Genomic DNA, 14843 nt, shown 5'->3' with positions numbered 1-14843 from the left:
CAGCACAATCTTGTTTGCATGTGATATTAATGATATTATATTTTATAATTTCCACGCTCTGTCAGGTCACTGTTTTTTTGGAATGGGAACAAACAGAGTTCTTCCAGTCAGTTTGCCAGCTGGCTGTCCTCCAGATTTCTTGGCACAACTTAGTGAGCACATCCAGCGCAGCGTCTGTTTGTTGAAATATGTCAATTTGTATGCAGGTAACTCCTGGAGCCTTCTTTTTTGCCAATTCTTTCAGAGCAACTTGAAATTCCTCCTTCATCACCACAGGCTCTTGCTCATACGTTATTTCATTAAATTCTTTTGTGTCAGCCAATTCCTTCTGGTAGAATGAACCTGTATACTCCTTCCATCTTCTTTTAATGCTTCTTGGATCATTTAAAATTCTACCCAAAGCATCCTTAAGTATTGCCACTCATGGCATGAATTTGTTTTTCAACTCATTCAGCTTAAGAAACATTGAGCTCTTTGCACATTTCATTATAGTATCTTGCTTTGTCATCCCAAGATGCCCTTTGAAGTTTTCTGTTTAGCTCCTTAATTTCTTGATGTCTTCCGTTAGCTTTGGCTTCTCGGAGCTCTAATGCATTATTCAGAGTCTCATCTGACATCCAACTTGGTCTATTCTTCCTCTTCAGCCTTTGTAATGATCTTTTGCATTCCTCATGGATGATATTCTTGATATCCTCCCACAGCTCATTAGGTCTATGCTCACTGGTGCTCAAGGCCTCAAACCTGTGTCTGAGATGGAAATTCGAGTGGTGTAGACTTAAGGTCAAATTTTGGTTCCCATGAATTTGACTTAATTTTCTTCAACTTCAGCTTGAACTTGCTGAGTAGTGGTGGTCTGTTCCACAAACAGCACCTGGCCTGGTTTTCACACCTGATATTGAGTTTCTCCAGCGAGTCTTTCCACAAATGTAATCAATTTGATTCCTATGCATACCATCAGGTGAAATCCATGAGTACAGCCTGTGTTGTGTTTCTTATAAAAGATATTTGCAATGACAGGGAACTCTGGTGGCCTAGTGGCAAGAAGCTACACTGCAATCCCAGAGACACATGGTTCAAATCCACCAGATGCTCTGCTGGAGGAGGGACAATCTCCTCATTGAATGTGCAGAATTCTATCATTCTATCTCCAAACTCATTCCTGTCACCGAATCCAATGTTTTCCAGCTACTGCTCCTTCTTCCCTGTTCACAACTTTTGCGTTCCAGTTGCCCATTCTTATCAATGCACCTTGATTGCATTTTCAATCGATTTCTGACTGCAAAAGTTGGTAGAAATCTTCTATTTCCTCCTCTTTGACTCTAGTTGTCAGTGCATGTATTTGAATGATAGTGGTATTCAATGGACTATTTTGTATGTATATGGATATTATCCTGCCACTCACCACATTGTATTTCATGGTAGATCTAGAAATAACTTTTTAAATTATGAAACCAACCCCATTTTTTCTCACCTTTTCATCCCTGGCATAGGAGATTCAAAATGTCCCACGCCAAGCCATCTCACTTTGCCAATACTTTGTATGTCAACATTTATGCGTTCCATTTCTTTCTTAACAACATCCAATTTTCCTATATTCATGCATCTTATATTCCACATTCCAATCACTAGTGTCTGCTTATAGCTGTTCCTCTTTCTTTGTGTTTCCATATCTGAGATCTCAGTCTCAATTGCCATGTCTGCTAGTCTAAGTGTGCTCTATTGTATGTAAGGTTTTCGAAGGCCTGTTATTTCGGAAGTGGATGGTCAATCCTTCTTCCTAATCTGTCTTGATTTGTGTTTCTGTGGTTTTTTTAAATAATAGTATCTGAGAGACAAGCATTTTACAGAAAAGAACAGATGAAAGACACTTACCCAATTAGAAAAATGAGCGAGAGATTCAATGTTGCTACCAACCCTTGCCATGTGTACCATCCCGTCCTACTTCAACCTACACCATTCAACACCTCTCTTCCCTTCACCAGTCCTTGATATGATGTAGTAATTAAAAAAAACAGTGACATCTAAGCTAATTCCATCGCAAAGAATACCATTCGCTGAAAGTGATTAGCAAATTGCTGGCATTCCCTTTCTTAAACTTCTGCTGTCTTCTCCCTTGGTATTTCTTTTTTCTCTTAGCTTCTCTCCCTCTCTAACCACTCCCATTTGCAAAATAGGAATCATAACAAAATGGAGTTCATCATTTTAGTTTTCAAGTATTCTGATCATTTCCATAAGCCATGAGAAGCAGCAGCACACATGTATTTTGACACATGTGTCTCTTCTAGGGATAGCCTTGGAACTGGAGTCCAAAGAGTTTGCATAAATTAAACTACAGTGAAGCTGAACTCTTAAGTATCCTTATACTGAGCGTTGGAAAACGAGACCGCTTGGTTGCTCACCTCAAGGTTGGCAGTTTGAACCCACCAATAACTTCTCCTTGGAAACTAGATGAAGCAGTCTGCTTCTGTGAAGACTTATAACCATGGAAACCTTAGACAAGTCTACTCTGTCCTGTACAATCAAGAGATTCCATTTGACAGCACTGAGTTTGGTCTTGGAAAGGTAGGCCCAGTACACAGGTATATCCTGCTCTACAAGGTACCAATTTCTTATTCAAAAATGTTCTCAGTTATAGATCAAATACAGCAAACCTTTTTCAGAATTAGACTAATATCTAAAGCCTTTACATTTTTTTAAAAAAAGCCGTTTCTTTTATACACGATGCCTTTAGTGGTTGTTGTTGTTATGTGCCATTGAGTCGCCTGAGACTCATAGCAACCCTATAGACAATAGCACTGAAGCCTGCCCTGCCCTGACTCTGACACACCTACCCTCAATTGCTGGTCACTGTATTAATTTATCTCATCTGGGGTCTTCCTCTCCTGCGCTGCCCCTCTACCCTTCCGAGCATGATGTCCCTCTTCAAGGATCAGCCCCTCCTGGCCACATTCCCAAAGTATGTAAGACAGAGCTTCAAAATCCTAGCTTCTAAGGAGAAACTTGGTTTCACCTTCTCCAAGACAGACCTATTTCTTTTCTTGGCGGTCCATGGTATGTTCAAGCCTCTTTTCCAGCACCACAACTCAAAGGCATCGATTCTTCTATCATCCTTAGTCATTATCCAGCTCTCTGATGCATAGAAAGTAACCATGAAGACCACGTACTGGATCAGGCACACCCTAGTCTCCAGACTGACATCACTGCTTCTCAGTACTCGGGAAAAATCCCTGACAGATTTATCTAATGTAATTCATCTTTTCATTTCCTGGCTGCTAGTGCCAAGAGAGCTGACTGTGGAGCTCAGCAAGCTGTAACTGTTAACAACTCAATCTCTTCTCCATCGATTATGGTCCTGCCAATTGGCCCAGTGGTGGGAATCTTTGTCTTCTAGATGTTGAACTCCAATCCATATTGAAGACTATAGTCCTTGATCTTCTGCAGCAAGCCCTTCAGGTCTGCCTCAGTTTCAGCAAACAAGGTTGCATCATCTGCATAACACAGGTTGTTGATGCGTCTTCCTCTTGTCTTGATGCCACATTCCTCCTCATAAAGCCCAGCATCCCAAATGATCTGTTCTGCATACAGATTGAAAAGGAATGGAGACAGGATGCATCCCTGACGCACTCCCTTCTCGATTTTGAGCCATGCAGTGTTTCTCTGCATTGTTCTGAGGACTGATTTCTGGTCTAAGTATAGGTACAGTGCCTAATATGTTAGGACTGCTAAGCCGTCAGTGGTTCAATTCCACCATCTTCACCTTGGGACAAAGCTGTAAATCCTGTAAATATTTACAGCCTGAGACTCAGAGGAGGATCATGAGGAGTCAGATTCAACTCAGTAGCACTGGGTTTAATATACCTAGAGAACATACTCAGCCAGGTGGGAAGACCATGAACTAAAACAGCAATTTGTACATACTTTCATTATCAAAGATTCAAATTAGAAAAAATTGCTTTTGAAAGCTTACACTTAGACGTTCCAAAATAACTGGTTTGGAAATTTTATTGTTAAAGAACTTTTATTCTTAGGAAATTCTGTTTTTCTACTTTAAAGCTTTGGTGGCCTTGTGGGTATGGAGCTGTGCTACCAACCTTAAGGCATACGGTTTGAATCCACTAGCTGCAGGACAAAGATGGGCAGTCTCCTCCTGTGCAATTTACTGCCTCTGAAAACCTGCTGCAAGTTCAGCTATGAGTCAGTTTCAACTGAGGACACGTAACAACAACATTTTATTTAAATCATCAAGGGGAAAAATATCACCTCAACTCCTTTAGCATTTGCCCTATGCTGCACCTCCAAAATCATTTCATTATTTGGGAGTAGGAGTGACTATGTGTGATGCAGTTAGGCACTTAATTACTATTGTTGAAAGGTTCAGTACTCAAATCCACCCATACGCACCTTGGAGGAAAAGTCTGGGGACCTGCTTCTGGAAGGTCAAAGCCATGAAAATCTATGAAGGGTATTTCTACTCTGACCCATATGAGGTCACTGTGTGTTGGAAATGACTCAAGAGAAAATGGTTAGGGTTACGTTAGAGGTAAGCTGAAAGTAGGCAGAGAGGAAGGAAAGGTCTTCTTTACTATGATCTGAACACTGACCAAAAGCTTGGTAAGTAGCAGGTGCTATGATAAAAGCAAAGCATGTGTTCTCTCATTTAATTCTGTCAAAAAACCCTATGAGGTAGAATATGCAATTGTGACTCTTATTTTATTGTGAGAAAAATGAAGATTAACAGGTTAGGCAACCTGCCCAAGTGTACAAGTCTTATAAATTACTTCTTGGAGGGTCTAAATCTACTACTCCTATCTCATGTTCCTCCCTCACATACACAAACCGCACACAGAAGCAAATGAGATGAATAATAATAGCTAACATTTAACGCATGCCAAGCACTTACCATGAATCATCTTATTTAGACCTCACATTCACCATAGCAAGTAGGTATTATCACCACCACTCCCCTTTTTATAGACAAAGGAATGGAAGATCTTTTTCTCTCATTACTGACCAGGCGGAACTGACTCAGGGCTGACCCTCCAGCAGGCTTTTGGAGGTTGTACACTGCAGGGGAGGAGATTGCTCATCATCTTTCTCCTACTGACCAGCTGCTGGATTCAAATTGCCTGCCTTTGGGCTGATAGAACAACTCCTCACCCACTGGGCCACCAGAACTCCTCAGAAAGCCTAAGTAACTTTCTCAATAATCTGTAGCCGCAAAATGACATTTCCACTAGTGCTCACATTCCCAGTCACTTTGCTAGATTAACTGTATTTCTACTGCTCTCCCACTGGCTCCTATATTCTTTCCATCCTCCAAGAATAAAGCAGATGCTTTCACCCAGGAATGTTCAAGGAATGCTTGCTGATAATGAGGAGAGAGCTCAGAGCCTGAAGAAGTAGGTAAGACTTCCAGACCATTCATCATTGTGAGAAGATGGCAAAGATGGCAGAAGTTGATATGGGATGTTGATATGGGATAAGCCATTTACAAAAAAGTCTAAAAGTTTAAGTGATCTTTTCCCACAGCTGAATGTATCTGTTACGTGTCCATGTCGGGGAGATTTTATTCTGACGTGAAGATCATGAAAAGCAAAAGAACCCAGTTTTCCAGAGTTTGTTTCTTCCTTTTGGATAAGTTTCTGCTTCACATCTGGAAGTGATTTCCTAGCACACTAATTCCAATGAGTCATCTACAATATTAAGCAATGATTCCATAGGATGAACCCTGATCCTATTTTTTCCATTGAGTGGCATCCACTGAGGTCAATGAAAAGCCCAAGTTGATCCCAACTTGGGAGAATAAAGGGTGAGGTTCTCCTATCTTATACTGGCAAGAACATGGGTTTTAAGAGGCATGAAAATGTGACCTGTCTCCCAATACCAATGTTAACACGCATTCCTTTCCATTGGTCATGTGCAGGAGATACATGTCAAGACTATTCGATGAGGAGGTAACCCCAAGTATAACTATCCCAAGAAACATTATGCAGCCATGGTTAAAGATGGAACAGTCAGAAATATAGGGGTAGAGGGTAGGCTCTACTAGACAGAAGCCCTGGTACACACAGTACAGCCGAGCTTAAGGCCCTTAATACTGCCTGCAAGCATTTCTCCAAAGGACTGCCAGTCTACTGCTTGCCCTTTCAGCCACATCCCAATAAAGTGGCTCCAACTATCAGCTTTTAAACTACGCAGTATATTGGTTCCCTAAAATCTAAAACCTTTTCTACTGATGTCTAAAAGCATAACTTAAGTCAATTTTCTGGTGTCTTCTGATACTTGGAAGTCTTTCAGGTTGCAATGAAGGAATGAGTCATGCTCACTCAGAGACTAAGGAGCCACTTACAAAGGCTATTTTAAATCTTTCAGGTGACAAGGGTATTATTTAGTTCCCAGAAACAATAATTGACTAAATAGCTTCCTCAGGCCTGAAGGAGTTAATAGAACTTCTCAGGTCAGGCATTTCTCTCCCAGGCACAAAATAAGCTCGCTTTAAATGCCATCTTACCTTACAGAAGAGATAGAAATCCTGAGGTGATCATTTACAAAGGAATTCTTTGCTTTGTCAAAAGACTCTTATAAAGTCCATTCAAAACACAAATTCCTCTGGTATGTGTTAAATTATTCCCATCACTAAGATGGCTTCAATAATGTATACTGCACTGAAACAGAGGAGGGAGAAAACTGTTTAAGAGAGATATGTGACTAGGTATTTCTGTCATGACAGGAGTCTAGAGCGAGTGCTACATGGTGGAGTGGACCTGGGGGAGGGTTTGTAAAACAATGAAAGAATCTTTTTTTTTTACTTTTCCAAGAGGGTAGTGTTCTGGGGGGGTAAGCCTTGCTTACATTTTTCCCTCTTTTAACAACTGGGATCTAGAGGGAAGAGAAAAGACCAGAGAATGGCCAAAATTATTGGGGCAGCTATTGCTGCCAGTTTAGGGCCTGTGTCAGGAAAACGAAATCTTACTCATATACAGTGCCACCCAAAGGTAATAAAGGAGGTCAGAATTGCTTCCACTGTGGAAAGCTGGGCCACATCAGTAGACAGTGTCACAGACGAGAGCCACAGATAGGCAAGGGAGTAGAGAGGAAGCTCCCACTCACTTGCTTTAAGTGTGGATCTGAAGGACACTTGGCCAACGGTGGCCTACATCAGGTCCTCATGGCAGACAGGACTGACAGGCCCCAGCTCCCAGCTGGAAACAAAGGAGGACACTTCAATGATTTAGATCCTCCCAGAAGAGCCATGGATAAGCATTAACATTACTGGTAAGTATATTCATTTTCTCCTGGACACAGAGCCTACTAATTGGTTCTAAAAGCCTTCTGAGGTCCCAACTCTTCTCACTATCTCTTAGTTGTTGGAATGGACGGAAAACCTCATAAGCAGTTCCTTACTTCACCTCTACCTTGCATGTGAACTTCTGAGTTGTAAAACAGCTCAGTGGTAGGTGGAATTTGCTCCAGGACTTAAGAAGCATAAATGACATAGCTGAGCCTCTACATCTTGTGGTTCCTAACCTGTACACTATAATAGACAAAGTGCTAGTCTATAGGCCTTTTATTGTAAGAACCACCTTCCCTCTGTAACTTGATTTGTGCCACTACTAGAACCTCTACTTGGAATATTATTGTTCACTAATTTTTGACTCATGTATTTTAACTTGTTAGTTAAATTTGTGTCTTCTAGGTTGCAACACCTCCATGATACATACAACAGTGAAGAAAAACTAACACCAAAGCAATGGGCCTATTACTAAGGCAACCCTCCATCAGGCTAACTAGGTGGTAAATCTCTATGAGAGGAGACTTGTCCATCTTTCTCCCACAGAATATCTGGTGGGTTTGATCGGCTGACCTTTCAGTTAGTGTAGCTATGTCATCTAAGGAGCCATTACACCTCCAGGTCTGGGCTCATTACACAGTAAAAAGTGAATTTTAAGATTTCTCTGACTCATAACCTCTCACTCTAAGAATAAATGTGTTTTGCTTTTACCTGGCACCCTTCATCTAAAGCCTTCGAAGTGTCAGTTCATATTCTCTAGTTAGTTTTCATAATTATGCCAAACAAGTCCACAACAAGAGTGAGTGGGGAAAATATATTTCTTTTAACTGCTAGAACCACTGACAGGCAGGAAAAAAAAGGCCATCTGAGCAAGAAACAGAAGAGTACTTCATGCACGTGAATTGTTTCACATAATGAACAGGAAATAGTCAGAACACAAGTTTATATGCAGTATATCATTTCAAACCAGGTTTTATTATTCTGGTCAGAGTGGAGGTTGTGGGGCAGAGGCAAAGGGGTAGAATGAAAAACATAGTAAAGACAAGACAGTCAGAGAACAGAAGCAAATAAAAAAAAATGAACTCAAACGCACATAAACCAAACCCAAACTAGCTCTCACCTCATAATGATGGTGTAGTACAGGGCAAAACTGTCCCAAAGGGTTTCCAAGGCTTTCTGGAAGCTGATGGCTACACCTTTATCCTTCAGGCCAGCTAACAGGTTCAAGACATCAAACTGTTGATTAACGGTCAAGTATTTTAACCACTGCACCACCACTGCTCCACACTAATGAGCACAGAGGGGAAAGAGGTCTTGCTTACCAAGATGCGCGTCACACTCTGTCTCAAACGTCAGAGAAAAACTCTGAAAACCCACTGGAGGATTAGCATCAATTCCAGCTTGACAGCAGTGAGTTTGAGGGTTGGTTTTTTGGTTTTTTTTATTCATCAGTAGTTCCTTCATTTTCTTAAAATCCACAAGTAGTACAAAGATGTTTTTTATTAAAGAGAAGATACAGCATGTATAAAATAAGGAGACTTGTGAGTATAAACCTGGCAATATCAACACATATAGTCTATTTCTTAGCTTTATCTGAGATTGAAATCTTTCTATTGAATGATCAAGGGAGCTCTGGTGGCAGCTTCTTGCCGTTCTTAGGTGTCATCAAGTCGAATACAACTCATAGTGACCCTATGAACAACAGACCTGAACCCTATCCTAGCCTGTGCCATCTCTTGAGCCCACTGCTGCAGTCACTGTGTCAATCCATCTCGTTGAGGGTCTTCCTCTCTTTCACCGACCTTCCACCTCTCCAAGAAACAGCCACAGGCCCTCCTAGCAACCTGCCCAACATATATGAGCTGAAACTTCACCAGCACTGCCTCCAAGGTGCACTCTGACTTCACTTTCTCCAAGACATGTTTGTTCTTCTGGCAGTCCATGGGATGTTCAGACTCTTCTCCAACACCACAGCTCAAAGGCATTGATTCTTCTGTCATTTTTAGTCACTGTCCAGCTCTCAGATGCATAGCAAGTAGTCGGAAAGACCAAGGCCTAAATCAGACACACCATAGTCCTCAAACCGGTGTCACTGCTCCTCAGATGGCAAGACTTTCCTCAGTGCAACACATCTGCTCTCCTACTGCTGGTTGTTATGTGCCATGGAACTGCCTACAACTCATAGCAGCCCTACGTATGATAGCTCTGAACCCTACCCTATCCTGAGCCAATTACACTGTCTCAGACACACCTAACTCCATAACCCAAATTACTGAGTCAACCACCTTCCTGTCTTGTGCTGTTCCTCCACCTGCATGATGTCCTTCACCAAGGACAGGTCCTTCCTGGCAACATGCCCAAAGTATGTGAGGCAGAACTTCAAAATCCTTGCTGCCAAGTAGAAGCTCAGTTTCAATCTCTCCAGAACATACTTGTTTCTCTTAGCAGTCTATAGTATGTTCAATACTCTTCTCCAGTACCACAACTCAAAGGCATCTATTGTTCTTCTATCATCCTTAGTCATTGTCTAGCTCTCTGATGCATAGAGCAAGTAATTCCAAAAACCATGGCTTGGATCAGGTGCACATTAGTCTCTGGATTGATACCACTTCACTTCAGTACTCTGGTGAGGTCCCTGACAGTAGATTTTTCCAGTGCAAATCGTCTTTTGATTTCCTGGCTGCTGGTTGGGACCAAGAGTGTTGACTGGACCCAAGCAAGCTAAAATTGTTAACAATCTCAATCTCTTCACCATCTATCATGAAACTGCCAACTGGCCCAGGGGTGAGAATCTTTGTTTTCTTAATGTTGAGTTTCAATCCATACTGAAGACTACAGTTCTTGACCTTTCTGCAGCAAATGCCTCAAGTCCTCCTTAGCTGCAGCTGGTACCAAGGGTTTTGAATACAGAGTAGTAAGGAATTACAATGTCAACCAAAAGGCAACTGGTTCAAAACCACCAGCTGCTCTGAGGGAGAAGTACAGGCAGTATACTCCTATGTGAGTTATAGACTCTGACAGAACACAACAACAATAACAACAGTGAACAATCTAGTGGCAGCAGAGGATGACTCTAATATAACAGCCCGAGACACATTTCACATACAAAAAATTGAGAGCTATTTTTTTGTACATTTCATAAAGTTCAGGGTAAGCATTTCTCTCTCTCTCAAAAACTGTGAAAAATAACAGGAACCATAAATATACACGAATAGAAGGATAGTAGGAACATCCCAGGATATCACAACTCCCCTATTATGTTCTTTTTGTTGATGGTCTTGTTACGTACCTTCAAGTTGGAACCCAGTCACAGCTGACCCTCCAACGGGTTTTCAGAGGCTGTAAATGGCCCAGGAAGTGACTGCTCATCTTTCCCCCCCCAGAGCAGTTGGTGGCTTCAAAATGCAGTACAACTCCGTACCATTTAGCCACCAGAACTCCTTATCTTAAATGTTGTTGTTACTGTGTGCTGTCGAGTCAGAACTGACTTATAACTGACCTTCCAGTAGGTTTTCAGAGGCAATAAATTGCAGTGGAAGAGAATGCCCATCCTTCTCTGGCCAAGAAGCTGGAGGAATCGAACTATGTGCCTTTGGGTTGCAGTACAGTTTCTTGCCACTAGGCTACCAAATGCTAATTACAGATGCTGTACACCACATAAATTTAACAATCTTTAAAAGGAAGCACAGAATTCGTCTCCAGCTCTACATTTTCTATGCCCCTGGAAACTGTATGAACTTAGAGAAATGACGATAGTTATAGAACAGGGTTCAGGTCTTTAGTTCACAGGGTCACTATGTGTCGTGCTCAACTCAACAGCACTTAATAACAACAGACATCTGTTGGCCTAGTGGTAAGGAGTTGTGCTAGCAACTCAAAATAATAGGATTCAAATCCACTAGCTGCTCTGCAGAAGAAATATAGGTAATCTCCTCCCGTGCAATTAACTGCCTCTGAAAGCCTGCTGGAGAGTCAGTTATGAATTGGTTCCAAGTCAATGGTGCATAACAACAAAAGTGAGCTCTGGTGGCCTAGTAGGTAAGGAGTTGAGCCGTCAACAAAAAGGCACACAGTTTAAATATGGGCTATCTCCTCTCATGCAGACTTATAGCCTCTGAAAACCCATAGGAGGGTCAACAACAAGTCAGTTGCGACTCCATGGCACATAACAGCATATGTAATATGTAAAATCAGTAAAAAGAATTTAAAACAGAATATATAAAAAAATAAAATTAATTCATAATCTTACCATCAGAGATATTATTGACATTACATACACATTATACATATGTATGCATACGGAGTTTGTTTATGCATACACAAACTGAAAATATTTCTTTTAGAATATCACATTCACACTAATGATGTTGTTGTTAGGTCCTGTTGAATTGAGTACAAGTCACAGCAGTCCTCTGAACAATAGACATAAACCCTGCCCTATCCTGTGCCATCCTCATCATCTGACACACATGAGCCCACTGCTTTAGTCACTGTCACTTCATCTCACTGGGGGTCTTCCTCTCTTTTGCTGACCCCTCCATCTTTCCAAGCATGATGTCCCTTTTCAAGGAATTACTTTTCCTAACATGTTCACAGTATGAGAGAGGGAGCTTCATCATCATTGCCTCCAAAGAGCACTCAGGCTGCCCTTTTTCTGAGACATACTTCTTTGATATTTTAGTAGTCCATGGGATACCCAGTACTCTTCCCTATCACTACAACTCCAAGGCATCAATTCTTCTGTTATCCTTTTTAATTGTCCAGCTCTCAGATGCATTGCTGTTGACTTGAAAGACACTATCAGACAAACATTGTTCTAAATATTTTATTGTATTATTTTATTCAATCCTTACAACAACCCTGTGAGGTTGCTACTATTACCATCTAGCTTTCACAGATGCTAAAAACAAAACAAACAAACAAAATACAATCAGCTACTTTTGAACATTCAGGTTGTTCATATTTTGTGTTGTGGTTTCAGAGGCTATTGCTTCCATTTTACAAATGAGAACAAAACCATTCCTAAAAGTTAAACTGTCTGCCCAAGGTAACCTGGGTTGCCAGTGGAATAGCTGAGTTCTTCTGAAGTGCTGGCAAACAAATTCTTTGCACTCTTCCTTGTAGCTCTTTAAGGCATTCACGTTTTAATGAATAAAAGGAAGAATGAAATCCTAGTAAAAACTAAAGATCTTGTGTGGTTGGCTGAAAAATAACCCCCTACAAAGATAAGGATATGCCCATATCCTAATTCTGAGGACCTATGAATAGGTTAACTTATGAACAAAGTATTCTTACAGATGTGGTAAAGGGCTATGAGAAAGGAAGGTTAACTTGGATTATTTGGATAAGTCCTAAATGTCATCACAAGGGCCCTCAGAAGATAGGCAAGGAGAGAAATGTGACACATAAAAAAAGGTGGCAGCGTGACCATGAATACAAAAATTGGGAGTCATCTGGCCACAAGGCACCCTTGCTAGCATAGTGCATTAAACGCAGGGCTGCTAACTAAAAGGTCAGAAGTGTAAATCCACCAGCCATTTCAAAGAAGAAAGATGAAGTCAACTCCTTCTGGCATGATTTACCATCTCTCTGATGATTTGACAAAGAATGCCAGCAGCCTCTCATACTAGAGGACAAGAGAAAGGATTTCTCCCTGTGAGTCTTTAAGCAGAGACTCCAAGTCTCTTGTGATAAACTATACCACAAGTTGTCAGTTTACTAGGTTCTCCGAATGACAGCAATTTTCAATTCTTAGCCTGGATAAGTAAGAGAGAATAAATTTGGGGTGATCTGTCAGTGTATCATTAGGAAGGGAATACAGTATGAGATGTGAGGCCTACAGGTATGAGCAATTCATTCCAAAAAGGGAGACTATGGAGGACCTAGCCTTTTAACCTGAGCACAACAGGGCAGACACAATCCCCTTAGGCTGGAAATAAATAGAAGAGCATTTCAAGATGAGTACTGCACATAAGCAAAGGTACTGAGGTGAGAAATAAACAATGAGCAGTAGACAAAAGAGTGTACAGGCCATAGGAAGAGATGTGGTAGAAGACAATTCATGAATGAGATGGGCCTTACTGGTCAAGGGCTCACTGTGAAATCTGGGTGCTCATGGTGATGACAAAGTGGTACTATTACAAGTTTGGAGAGTTTGTTAATGACTTCATTAACTGGGGTCCACAATCAACATGCAGGAAAGCCGCAGTCAAGAAATCAAAAGACTTGAGAATTAAACACTAGCAAACACTTTTGTACACAACTGATTTTTTAAAAAAACTAAACTTATTTTTTCTTAAAGAAATCAAAAGACAAGTTGCACTGGTGATTCTGAGAAGATGAGAATTATTCAAACATATGGTAGAGTTGTAAAACTTAACATCTTGAGTATACAACCTGCAAAACTGGTTGAACTAATTTAACATTTGTTTGGTCGTCAGACCCTGCTGTAACTTCTCTATAGTCATGCAGAATCCCTTAAGCTGTTTATCAGGAGGGGGAAAAGCATCACTCATTGAATTAGCATTTGTCTTTTCTCAGTCATATGTAAACCGACCTCAAGTTGTGTGTTAATTAAAAATTGTATGTAAGAATCCTAAAGTCCTATTTTTCTCAGTCATATGTGAACTGTACCTTAAGCTGCCTGTTTACCAGGAGGGGAAATGCATCTTTCCTGAATCAGCATTTACGTTTTTCAAACAGCTTTCCTCAGTCATATGTGAATTGCGCCTTAAGTTGTCTGTTTACCAGGAGGGGAAATGCATCTTTCCTGAATTAGAATTATTTTTAGAAACTGTTTTTCTCAGTCTTATGTAAACTATATGACAAGCTGTCTGTTTACTAATAACTGTATTTAGACTGGGTTTTTAAAAATTTTTATTTTATATTGGTTTGCATACAAAATTTGTATACATTGTGTTTCACACTAACCTTCTTTCACATTGTATTTCATACAATCATTACTTAAAATCAATCACCACTAAACTATGCCCACCATTACCCTATCTTTCCAACTCCCCCCATCTTCCAGATCCCAGCCATCTTTCCCATTTCCTTTACTCCCTCACTGTCCTTTATGAATGTAAAAGTCCTGTAACTCTTAACTAGTGATAGGCTTACATTAAAACTATTAACACCTAATCCCAATGTAAAAACCAATAATCACTCTTAGTGGAGGAGGCAGTGTTTTTGAGAGGATTCGTTCTGCTCTCCCAGATCTGCAGAAAGAACCCCTTGTGTTCACTAACATCAGGGGGGAAAGTGCTAAAGAAGTATGATGTCAGTTTAAAGTCTAAGGTGGACCTGATTCCAGCCATGGTCTTTTCAGTCACTTGAGATGCATCTGAGAGCTAGACAATCAAGAAGGATGACAGGAGAAGAATTCATGCCTCTGAGTTATGGGTTTGGAGAAGAGTACTGGATTACCCATGGACTGCAAAAAGAGCAAACAAAAGTATAACCAGGATGCTCCCCAGAATAAGGATGGTGAAACTTCATCTCACAGACTTTGAGCATCTTGTCAGGAGGGGTTGTTGTTGTTGTTGTTGTTGTT

At 40.8% G+C, this 14843-nt stretch overlaps 1 protein-coding gene across 1 annotated transcript in view; it reads right to left on the bottom strand.

The window, feature by feature from the left end:
* The window catches only part of DOCK11 (dedicator of cytokinesis 11), a 241697-nt gene that overhangs the window by 203124 nt on the left and 23730 nt on the right, over window positions 1-14843 (bottom strand). The gene's annotated exons all lie outside the window — the stretch shown is intronic.

The sequence above is a fragment of the Elephantulus edwardii genome, unplaced genomic scaffold (assembly GCF_000299155.1).
Source record: "Elephantulus edwardii isolate Elephantulus edwardi_28Jun2011 unplaced genomic scaffold, EleEdw1.0 scaffold00131, whole genome shotgun sequence".
NCBI lineage: Eukaryota > Metazoa > Chordata > Mammalia > Macroscelidea > Macroscelididae > Elephantulus > Elephantulus edwardii.
This window is presented reverse-complemented; position numbering and strand designations above follow the sequence as displayed.